The following is a 12,870-nucleotide window of genomic DNA, read 5'->3' on the forward strand; positions in this document are numbered from 1 at the left end:
TTTTAGAAGAGGGGCTGCCACTCTCATGTACTAATAAATATGAGGCAAAACCTGAACTCCAGGTTATCAGCTAATCAATTAAAACTGATTACAGGACAGAAGACTTTTTGGAGGAGCAGGTTTAAGAAAATAAGTTGAAATTCCTTATTTAAACAGATAATTTTTTTAACAACTCACTTGAAATAATTTTAAAAAAAAGGATAAGGGCTACAGATAAATTAGGATTTAGAAGACTACCTGGCCATGTAGGCTAGTTCTTATTTATTTTCTTTTTAAAGTGATTCTTCATGCATTTATATCGATCTTTCAAAATTTTTTTTAATATTCATGTTTTACCACCAGACCCTAATAACCATGAATTCTCTTTGTCAATTCTTAGATACACACAATTATCTCTATGTAAATCTTGTGACATAAAAATTTGAGGGACAAAAATGTCAAAGTTTTTGTTGTGTATATGTGTGTATGTTTTAAATAAAAGTGCTTTAATCCATCTCCTGCCTTTTATATTTCAACAAGCACTTACAAATGGGAAAAAGAAATCAAGCTATCTCTATAACTAGTGTTGATAGCATCCTAAACTCTAAAGTAGCAGTGTGAACAAAACTAAATATTGTTATAAGAACTATATGCTACAGCCATGTTGTTTAACCAACCTATCTTGTAATAAGCTCTATTTAACTTCTAAGTGACTTTGGTCACACTCAATAATTCATTGGCACAATTGAAAGGCTGCTATCAAGACTGATTTAGGAATATGACTGTATAAATTTTTTCTGATTTTTCAACTGACGAATAAATCGAAGAGGAGAATTTCTGGGTTGGCTGAATAAGGGTGAAAAATGTATATCCAAGGAGACTGCTGTGTCTGCGAAGATATCTGAGAGTAAACATATACTGAAATACTAAGTGTGATTGTAGGTAAAATGAGAATGCACTGAATTAAGAGGATTTCAAATGTTGGTGATTTTTACTGGGGTAAAAAGTTTCATTCACGAAAGAGAAAAGAATTCTGAAAGAGAAAACAGTATAAGACTGGGTTAGGAAGAGAGACTAGTGTCCTAATAACATAGTTCCATCAATTATTAATTTTTACCATGTCAAAAATTCCATTTTACTAATTATTTTCATCAAAACCCGACTGATAATCCAAGCTATGAGGTGGTGAGAGCAACAGCAAAGTGGGGAAATGATAGCAAAGACCATGTACACTGAGTATTTTGAGTGTCCTGAGACTAATATGGTAGCAGTGCCCTAGCATCAATTTTGATATGCTGTCAAATTGAACTTTGAAAAAAGTATCGATTGGTTTAGAAACCCATCAGTATGACGTAACTACGTCTAAGAGTCAGACATATATTCCATGACATAGGGCTTAGTCTGGTCCTACTTATAAACAGTTATGATGATCAACTTGACACAAAAAAACAACAGTTGTATGTGCTCTCTACAAAGTAGTAGAACAAATCCAAAATGCTTCAATACAAACGACACTGACTACCACAGTGCGCAAGAGAGTGCATGAAATGTTGTAAAGGTATGAAAACTTTATTTATCCTCCAGGACTCTCATAATAAAACTAGAAACAAAATGTTATCAGTTAGAGGCAAAGGCTTAATATTTTTTTTTTTGTTAATATTACTCTTAGCTACAAGGCAAACAAAAATGTACTGCAGACCAATGAAAGTCAGGAATAAGAAGTAAGAAAATCTAGGTTAGATGGAATAAGAACTGAAATTGAGGATTTATTAAGAATTTAAAAGGTGACTGAATAAATTGAGGTCATTAAAAATCTTTGCGTAATACAAATTCCAGAAATTCTGCCTAATAATGAAATGTATGACAAAAAAATGGATGAAAAAATTGACTTTTGAAAATATTTTGAAGAAAAATGGGCATGGTTATATTATAATTGTTGAAAAAGCTACCCCAAAACATTGATATGTTTATTGCCTTATTTGGTCATTGAATAAATCCATCAATTCAGTTCCACGCTTATTGTTTATTCCTGTATATTTTTTTTAAAGACTGAATTCCCTAGCTCTACAAGGCTGGAAATGCAATGGCCACTGATGGACCTGATGCAATAAGTGATAGGCACAGGACTTTTGACCTGTTTTATTTCTTTTTTTTTTTTTTTTTTGGCAATTGTGGTTAAGTGACCTGCCCAGGGTCACATGGCTAGTAAGTGTCAAGTAGTTGGTCTGAGGCCAGATTTGAACTCAGGTCCTCCTGACTTCAGGGCTGGTGCTCTATCCACTGTGCCACCTACCTGCCCCAACCTGTTTTATTTCTGACCTGGGCTGGTTTGCCCCTTCCCTAACCTGATGGGTTCACACTCACAGGGATTCATTATATTGATTCCAAACAATGCAAGCAACCAATCAGCACAATCCACTGCAATTCTGAACTTGAGAACTTAAGAGATTCTACAGCTTCAGCCTCCCCAGTAACAGGTACCAATTTACAAGTATGCTGTACTACGCCCAACTTATCACATTCTAAGATATCCATTATCTGTATCTACAGATATGTTGGATTGCATAATAGTAAGAATGCTAAAGGACTTACTGTCCATGTTGGAAAAAAAATGTTCTGTATAACATGCCATGAACAAATGATAATGATATAACAACAATGAGTCACAAGGATTTCTTTTCAGAAATGAAAGGATTTATGAAAATAAATCAAAGCCACATCATTTAAACCATAAATTATAGAAATGTTATCTAAGAAGCTTGGCATTGTTGACATAATGCACACTTTGCAAAGAGAAAGAGACAGTGACAGAGAGACAGATGGAGAGAGAGAAAGAGAGAGAGACAGTGACAAAGAGATAGAAAGAGAGAGAGAGAAAGAAATTGTGCAATATATCACTGCAGATCATAAAGAAGTTAGTACCTACCAAATTGTTAGGAAGATATAATCAACTGGCTAGATTATACATGAGAAGCTTATTACCTTTCACGAAATAACAGAAGACAAATCCTTATACTACAAATTTAAACTCCAAAATGTTCTTAAGAATTTAAAAAATAAACTGTACTCAAAATGAAACATCATCACAGACAAAACTATAATGACAATCACCCAGACAGTCATTGACACATAAAGATTTATGAATAATGTTTTAAATAGATTCCACCATACCAAATACCAATAACCTCCAACCTCTGTGGAATGAAAAGCTCTTGAAATTAAAAGATGTAATAGAAGAAATCCAAACTATGTATGGACAGAACAAAGTACATGATATTACTGTCATCCTTCTGCCATTGGATATGAACTAAAGATGTTTTCAGTGAGTTTACAGAGGTTCAACTTTATATTCCAATACTTTTTTTCAACTAAAAAAGCAATCATTTCATCCATATAATTAGGACAGTGACTTTTCCCCTCTTCGTTACTATGCGAATTCCATTGAATACAAGATGAGAGGAATGAGGGCAATACTAAGAATAACAGTAATAGTTGACATTTATAATGTACTTTAAAGCTTGCAAAGTGATGCACACACATTGTCTCATTTGGCCTTCATAGCAACAACCCTCTGAGGTATGTGTTATTATTGTCCCTGTTTGAGGGAAGGGTTGTGGAGAAGGGGGAATGCGACTCAAAGAAGTTAAAGTAACTTGTCTAAGGTCACACAGCTAGGAAATGTCTTCATGAGAATTCAAACCCAGGTGTGCCTGATTCCAAGTCTGGTACTCCTCCACCATCAGATAATTATCACAGAATATTTGGGAACATCAACAGGGAGTAGAAAATGACTGCTAGCAGAGATCAGCTATCTCAAAGGAACTAATTAATTTGAATTTTAAATAAGCATGAAAATAAACTCAAGTATTCAATTTTGAATGGAGTTTCCACCAAAGAAGCTGTATTTATTTTGAAATCAAAATGACAGATGACCAAAAGTAAAAATATATTACCCAAAAGACATTGCTTTCTAGTTCTAAAATAAATTAAGTTTGCTGGATTCTAGGTGGCACAGTATACGATAGAGTTCTGAGCCTAGAGTCAGAAAGATTCATCTTCCTGAGTTCAAATCTGGCCTCAGACACTTACTACATATGTGACCCTGGGCAAGTAACTTAACCCTGCTTGTCTCAGCTTCCTCATCTGTAAAATGAGCTGGAGAAGGATATGTCAAACCTTTCCAGTATATTTCCCAAAACAAACCCCAAATGGGGCCACAAAGAGTCAGACATGAATAAAAACAACTGAACAACAAAGGTCGCTGGATTTTTGTTCTTTTCTTTCTAATACTGGACATGAAGATTTTCTGAGCTCTCCATACTTATTTCACTCTTGCTTGGAATGATCAAAGAAATTAAGTCACAAGGTGGAAAGCCAGAATTATATCTTCAACCGTAGAAAATAGTTTAAATATTCCTGAAGCCAGTGTGAACACTTTGAATATGACCAGCTGGCATGATATCACAACCAATTTGTCAAACTGGTGATTAGTATGTGAGTTACAACTGAAATGTAAAAAGTAAATAGACAAATTAGCAATGCTCAACTTTGAAAGAATATTTGTTATATTCAAAATTTATTAAAATGTCAGTATAATTTGAAAGAGGCCTAGTAACATCGCAAATATCAAATAGATTTTTGAATAAACTGAATAAATTAAAGAATGAAACCCCAGTAGAACTTTGAGACATCATCATCTTTGATGACATTAAAAGTCAGAGCAAGGCATGAGAATGGCATTCAATCCAATTCAATAAACATCTCTTACATACCTGCTACGTACAAGACACGCTGTGAACGCACTAGGGATAAAAAAGACAACTAAACAGTAGTCCCCACCCTCACTAAGCTGAAATTCTATTGGGGCCACACAACATATACAACTATAAGTAAATGCAACAAAATTTGAGCAAGAGAGAACCCTGATATCACATAAAGGGACAATAATTCACTTGCATGCATAAAAGCTTATAAGAATACTTTCTTTAAGCAGAAAGAGCTATAGAAAAGGAACATGGCATAATGGAACAGGAGCTGGCCATGGAGTCTAGGAAGTCCTGGGTTTAAATCTCAAATCTGCACTAAATGTGTGACCCTGGGCAAATCACCCAGAGCTCCAGGCAACTATCTAACACTTTAATTTGCAGAACAAAGCAGTTACTGATCTTGATTGGTGGAGGGAGTCCTCTCACTGGGATATTTCTATGCCATAGAAGAGACAGAAAGGAAAGAGGACACAGACAAGACAGACAGGCAGACAGGCAGACAGATGGGGGAGAGAGAGCAGAAGTCTTTTATATTCAGCAAAGGTTTACATGACAGGTGTTAGACTTATCCCAGGTGGGTTGAAAAAAACTTACTGCTATCTCCACCTGCTAATCTGGGAGGCATAAGCAATGAGAAGCTTATAAAGCTACTACTCATCGACTTCCAGTCCTTTGAAGTGAGGTCAGAAGTACATAAATAACATACTAATAACAACTGACCCATTTGCTCAAGACTGCATAAGACATGTAATCAGGATCACAGTGTTTTTGGATGAACAATGTGCTGTGGAAGAAGTACTATATTTCTGTATGTGACCTTCATTCTACTAATGAGGGTTAAGATCCTGAAAGCAGATTATTACTCAGAGTATCAACTAGCAGTAATTAAGCAACCATGGCCACTACTCCAAATTATTTCAACCATTCCCCATCTATAAAGAGGCTGTATCTACTAAGGCCAATGCAAAAGTTTCAGTGGGCCAGTATGTGGAATTTCTATTACATGCTTACAAACTCCACCATAAATAAATAAATATATATGTATATGCATATGCATATTCATATGTATGTATGTATGTATACATGGGAAATCCTATGGCATCATTTTATGGCAGGATACACACACACACTCACACTGTGCATGAGTTTGTGTGTAATTCAGGTCAGAGGCCTAGCTGCCCAATGACCCATCCATTGGAATGTCAAAGGCTGACGGCATAAAAAAATAGTTGAAATAGACCTATGACCTAGCTATAGCTTTAGCACTGAACTGAGAAGAGGAACAAATGGTAAATAAACATTATTATTTTTTAGTTCTCCATCAGAAACCCTAGTACAACAGTCTTATTTCTTAATCCTGGTATCACTAAGAAACAAAAATAGCTTACTAATGGGCAGACATACAATATCAAATAAGTAAAAGAATGGTCTGTAAAGTAAGACCAGAAAGTGGCTGATGTCCTATGGACTGGGGCTCCTTGGAGATATTGAAATAACAAGGTAGACATAGCACTTTCACTTCAAATGTTCAGTTTAAATTCAAGAAAAGATAAATAATTAAAGTGAAGGGACTTAGGATGTGGAGTTGCTCATGGAAATCTTTCAGCAACTAGTTAATATAGTTTCCCTGGTTTCTCTTAGTATCCTCTGGGATTTCAGTGGAATGAATCACATGAGTCAGGGTTTCAATAAGACTGGCCAGCCACCAAGGGATTCTGGCATTTGTTTTTTATATGATTTATATTCCTTGTCTCCAAGCCAAGCCCAACTGCCTGGATAAAGACCTTGTAGTGGTCTGGTCTGCCCGTAAATTCTGTAGTTGGACTATTCTGACAACTTACTGGAGTACTTACATAAGCAAATTTAATGCCAAGAAGAGAGTACTGGGGGGGAGGGCTATAAAATGGAATTATCCAAAAGACTCTCCCAAAGTAACCGTAGACCTTCTCCCTTTATCCATTACAAAAGCAATTTATTTTATTTTTATAATCTGTACTAACTCTCTGCACTTTTCTGCAACTCAATCTCAGATCAACCAATAAATTAATCAAGATTTATTAGGTGCCTATTGTGTGCCAACCACTGTGTTCAGCAACGGAGATATAAATATAAAGAATGAAACAATCTCTACTTTCAATGAACAAATCATCCTGACCTGCAATTTGAAAGAGGGAGGGGACATAAATACTTATGAAAAGTATATGCAAAATAAATAAATACATATAAATACAAAATAACTGAATACAAGGTAGTTTGGGAAGAAGGAAGCTAGCAATTGTAAGCATGAAGAAAGATGTGCAGAATATGCTATTTCTACTGCATTTGAAAGGAAGAGAGAGACTATGAGATGGGGCCCATTTGAGGTATGGGAGATGTCCAGTCTAGAGACTTAGGGATGGAAGATGGAATGTTGTATATGACCAACCAAAAGAAGGCCAGTTTGAATGGCCATCACAGAATGTTGGAAGGGGAGTAATATCCAACAAGGGTGGAAATATGAGTTGGGACAAACTGTGAAAATGTGTCCTTTAAAAATGAAACAGTTTATGTTCTATCCTGGAAGAAATAGGAAGCCACTAGCATCTACGGAGTCGGGGAGCAAAATGGTCAGGTCTGCAATTAGGTAAACTCTTAGGCAGCAATCCTATGGAAGGGGAGCATGGGAGATGGAGCCAGAATGAAGGAGTAGAGGCAGCAACCCGGCTGAATTTCCCCAACATCCCCCTGAAAACAACTTTAAAATAACTCCTCAAATTGAATTCTGGAGTGGCAGAGCCAACAAAAGGCGAGAGTGAGATGTTTGTCCAGCCCAAGACAACTGAGGAGGTTGGCAGAAGAGGTCCATGACCCCAGGAGGACTGACAGAGCTCAGCAGTGACAGTACAAGTCATGGGCCTTGGAGGCAGCTGTGACACTCTAGTAACAGCAGCTTCAGGAGTTCTCAGCCCAGAGATGGTGATGAGGTTGGACAACTGGTCAGAAAGAAATTAAAGGGAACCCTGAGCTGACACTGAGAGCAGGACCCAGTATTGCCTATAGGCAGTTCTGGGTCACAGTAACCAGAGTGGAGAGGAGCACTTGTGGTGGGTCACAAGGGAGCAGAGATCAGGTCTTAGACCCAAGGTAGAGAGGAGCACTAACACTTACAGCTGCAGGAGAGCAGGGACCCTTCCTTGTTAAAGAGCAAAGCACGGAGCAAAAAAGCAGTGACCACACCTCTTCCCAGATCACACCCTCCTTGGATGCACAAAAAACTTGCCGACTCAGAGAACTAGCTCTGAGACGAGCAGCACAAAAAAGTCAAAAGCTTGAGAAAGGGTCTCCCCACATTCCAGTGAGCAGAGCCCAACTTTAACATAAAGTTCAAAGTAAAGAAATAGTCTGAAAAATGAAAAAAACACAGGGGGAAAGAACTTGGCCATAAAAAGATACTATATTGGCAGGATGGACCAAGACACAAATGCAGAAGACACCAACATGAAAACATCTACAAGCAAAGCTTCAAAGAAAAATATTAATTAAACACAAGCCCAACCAGAATTCCTGGAAGAGTTAAAGAAAGAGATGAGTGGTAGAGGAAAAAAATGAAAAAGAAATGAGAGTGATGCAAGAAAATTATAAAAAGAGATTTAACAGCTTGGCAAAAGAGGCACAAAAAATACTGAAGAAAGCAAGACCTTAAAAAACAAAATTGACCTAATGAGAAAAGAGATTAAAAAAAATCAACCCATTAGTAATGTAACACAAGATGATCAAATACAACATGAAAAATGTTTCAAATTGACTTCGGGGATATGATAAAATCCATTGTGGCAATAGTTTTCTTTGTCTCTCCAAGGAGCACATTGAGACTAGGAGGATGAAAAAGATACAACAAAGGATGACAAACCATCAGAGAGATAATATTGCCACCAGGAGAGAACAGTGCCATGGAAGACAAGGGAAACAACTTCAAACCTTCCACCTTCTCCCTGAGCCCTCAACTCTACTCTTACTTCCATCTCTCTCAGAAGATAACCATGCTTCCTACTTTACTGAGAAGACTGATAGTAACAGCCTTGATATATCTCATCTCCCTTCTTCCATTCCTCAAAACCATTTTTTCTTCTCACATGATTTTCTACTTTTCTACAGTCTCAGAAAATTATGGAGGAGTACCTCTCTCTTAATTATCAATAATAATTTCTCTACCACCCCCTACTCGCTTAATACTATTTCTTACTGTCCCCTGTAGGACACTGCCCTATTCATCATATCCCCTCTTGCTCCCTCATTTTACTCTCCCCTTTCTCTTGGTTACTTCTCTTCTGATCTTCTGATACACTTGTCTACCTCTTTTTAAATAGAGTGTTAAACTTTCATTGTTTTCAGCAAAAAGCTCATGGTCACACAGATCAAGCACTATTCAGACACTAACTCAAAGCTTCTAACTCTAAGATTCAACGTACTTTTCCCTACATTGTATTTATTAAAAGTGTCAAATCCTATTTTAAATGCATATCAATTACATATGACTGACAAATCATTTTTTTTTCATTTTAAGTCTTCACTTCAGATGGAGAAGTAATATTTATGAGAGGTCTTAATCAGTTGATTGCCTTTTTCTCCTCTTGAAAGATTTTTAATAATATTTTCATCCTTAACAGATAAAATAAAAGTAACATAAAATAATCAGAATATTCTCAGAATAAAAATAAATGCTGTACATATAAAAAAGTTACTAAATGAAGTAATTATCCTAAAAGCAAAACAGACCAAATGAATAGAACTCTAACAACAATTACATTATAGGACAGGGAACCTTTTAGATAGAGAGAAAACATAACTAAAGAAGTTATTCTGGTCAATATGCTGTCAAGACTGAAGAAGGTGTTTTGGTCAATATATTGTCAGTCATTTTATATCTTATTTTCTCAAATGAAATCATTCATTTTTTCTGTATTTTATTATAGCTGATGTTTATGGAATATATGAAACACTGTCATGTTAAATTAATTTTTGAATCATGACCTTTAATTTTGGAGTAATTTTTCATTGATTTCAAAGAGTAACAATCATAAAAATCCATAAACTAAAGAAAATCTTCCAACCAAAAACTCATAGTAGGAATTCAAAGTAGTAAAGATGTCCCTTTGAGCTAATCATTTTAAAGGGACAAATCAAATCTATTACATTTTGCATTTTGTTTACAATATTCCAATTCAACCTAAGAGCAACTGAACCAACTCCTATCCCAAAGCCATAAGGAAAAAAGCATTTTTTAAGTGTTTTAATTGCTCAAACAACTCTGAAAATTTTTGGAACATTGTAAAAGATTTAAATATACCTAAATAAAAATAATTCTCCTCTTTAAGATATAGTGTAATAACATCAAAGAAATATTTAATGTTTACTGGTCTTAAAAGAGTTCAAAAGAGATAATATTCTAGGAACAATAAATTTAAAATCAATTAGATTTTATTTTAGCAAATATAGTGATTACATTTCCAGGTTATATATTCTTAAGAAGCTGATTCTTCTGAAAATCAGAAAAAAATGTTCCGAGTAAAATGTCACAGGTCTTTATACAAGCTATTTTGCTCTCAACTACAGATAGTTGGAAAATTTGTTGGGAATTAGAATCAAATACAAGTCAAAGGGCTGGGCAACACAATTTTTCTTCTGCATAAGTACTGAAAGTCTGTGGAAAGCTTCAAACATAGCCTAGGGAAACACAAAATCAACAAATTCAAACATTTTTAAATTATCCCTTAATTAAATTATTTAATGGAAAACTGCAAGGTATAGCTAAATCTTGGGGGTGGGGGAAGAGAGACAAAGACAGAGAGAGAGAGAGAGAGAGAGATATTGAGGCATACCTTAGCATTTTCCTTTAAATAATTTAATACATACAACATTTGTCTGTTTGATATTTGTATTAAAAAACCAAACTCATCAGATTAAAAACATACTGTAAGAGTGAGTATTGATCTAATCAATAAATCTTCCCACTCCACTTAAAGTAACTAATAAGATGCTGATCCCTTTATCAGGAGATAATACCTCTATTACAATGAGTTAATTAAGGCTTTAAACTAAATGTGATAAATTATTAATCAATTTGGAAGTAGTGAAAGTCATTGCATGAAAGGAAATGATGCTGCATAGGAAGCGTATTGGGATTGTTTGAGGAAGCTTAGTCCTTTAGGGTTTGGATAAAAAAGCAACCTAATTCAGAAATTCAACATTAGAGTGGCCTAGAGCAGTGAGCAGTGCACCCAAGTCCCTGAAATACTATCATTTGAGGCTTTGGGTAGATAAGTTTCTGTCTCCCCAACTCTACTGACCAGAGAAAAACCTTTCAATAGTGAAAGGTCTAGAAAACTTGGGTTTCCCATTGGTGCTCTAGGTGGCTGGTGGCAGTGTCTGCATAGGGAGTCATGGACAAACTAAAAATAATAAGGAAAAGCACTTCAGGTTTCTACAAGAGCATCTGCAAAAAGCTCTACTATACCTTAGAACTTCACAAGGGGCAAAGATGGGGAAAGAAAGAATTTTCAGGAGCTCTGAGTTACCCCCTTTGTCAGATGTGTTTTAAGCTTGGTCCACTTTTCCTTGGTTTCTGTACGTAGGGGAGGGGGATCATGCCCCTGTTGTTATGCAGCAGGGGAGAGGGTGTTGTGCTAACTGTTCTTCCTATATCACCTCAGTAAATACCCATTTCTCAAAGCTAAGCCTGACTGGCAAATTGATATCAGCTGATAATAACTGTGGACCCTCGTGGTAACTTGAACATTTTTTTTCAGACACTAGGGAAGAAACCAATAGATAAAAAAAGAATCAATATAAAAGAAAAGTGACTGGGGACAAGCTCTCAAAAAGGTCTAAAGAGGATGGGATCAAAGTCACAGGTTGAGGGGTTAGCAGTGACAGAGAAAAGCAAAGAAAATGGGTAAAGATATTGTAGTGTTTAATATAGGAGATGAGGGAGCTCTGTTTCCTCAATAAATTACGAAAGGAGGTGAACTGCCAAGCCAAAATGGGAGATGCATTTATGAGAAGAAAGGCAAAGGTTTAGAACAGCTGTCATTGGGACTGAGATAGTCAAATACAAATATATAAAAGGATTGTCTTGAAGCAATAAAGTCTAGCTAAAGTTACATAACATGAATTCAGAGAGAATCCAGACAGCATTGTTAGGTGACTTTTTCCAGCAATGTTCAGGAGATCATGAATAGGTTTTGGTCGATGCAATCTAGGATTGAAGATTATCAAGGCACAAATGGTGAAGAACAAGTAAGAGATTAAAAGATGGAGAATGGCAACTTGGAAATGCCACATGACTCAGTAGTACTGATCAAACATGAGAACAAAGGAAGATGGTTAGGTGGCTATACTAATAGCAAATGTAAATGAAATTCCACAGAGAATCACAAGACTCCATGACTAAAATGATATGGAATCTGAGAATGAGTTGAATCAAAGATGATATAGAGTTTTTAAGACTGGATTACTAGAAAAAATGGTGTTACCATTAATAGAGATGGGAAAATCAGTAAAAGGGACTTATTTGAAGGTGATTATTAGTGTGAACAATTTGATTCTGAGGTAACATTAGAAGCTGTAGGAATGGAATGAGGTCACAAAGGAAGAGAATGTATGGAAGGAAGGAAGGAAGGAAGGAAAAAAGGAAGGAAGGAAAGAAAGAAAGAAAAGGAAGGAAGGGAAGGAGAAAGGAAAGAAGGAAGAAAAGAGGGAAGAAGGGAAGGAGGGAGAAAGGGAGGAAACAAGCATTTATTAAGTGCCGATTATGTACCTTACACTTTACAACTATCTGATGTTATCCTCATAACTACCCTGGAAAATAGGTGCTATTATTGTCCTTATTTTACAGTTGAGGAAACTAAGGCACATAGACATTAAGTAATTTGCCCAGGGTTACATAGCTAGTGTGTTAAATTTGTTCACTAGAGCCATTCATGTGGGAGATGCCAGAAACTTTCTTCTAAGAGAAAACATTCTGCACTTCTCTACTCCCACCATATAGGGTGGGAGCAGCTTCTTTCTATTGTCTGTATAGCAAGAACTGTCTCTACCTCTCTCTCTCTCTCTCTCTCTCTCTCTCTCTCTCTCTCTCTCTCTCTCT

General features: G+C 36.1%; 1 protein-coding gene across 1 annotated transcript in view; it reads right to left on the reverse strand.

Moving 5' to 3' along the window:
• The window catches only part of CFAP47 (cilia and flagella associated protein 47), an 857,531-nt gene that overhangs the window by 361,002 nt on the left and 483,659 nt on the right, over positions 1–12,870 (reverse strand). The window lies entirely within an intron of this gene.

The sequence above is a fragment of the Vombatus ursinus genome, unplaced genomic scaffold (genome assembly GCF_900497805.2).
Source record: "Vombatus ursinus unplaced genomic scaffold, bare-nosed wombat genome assembly UNPS02014809.1, whole genome shotgun sequence".
Taxonomy (NCBI): Eukaryota; Metazoa; Chordata; class Mammalia; order Diprotodontia; family Vombatidae; genus Vombatus; species Vombatus ursinus.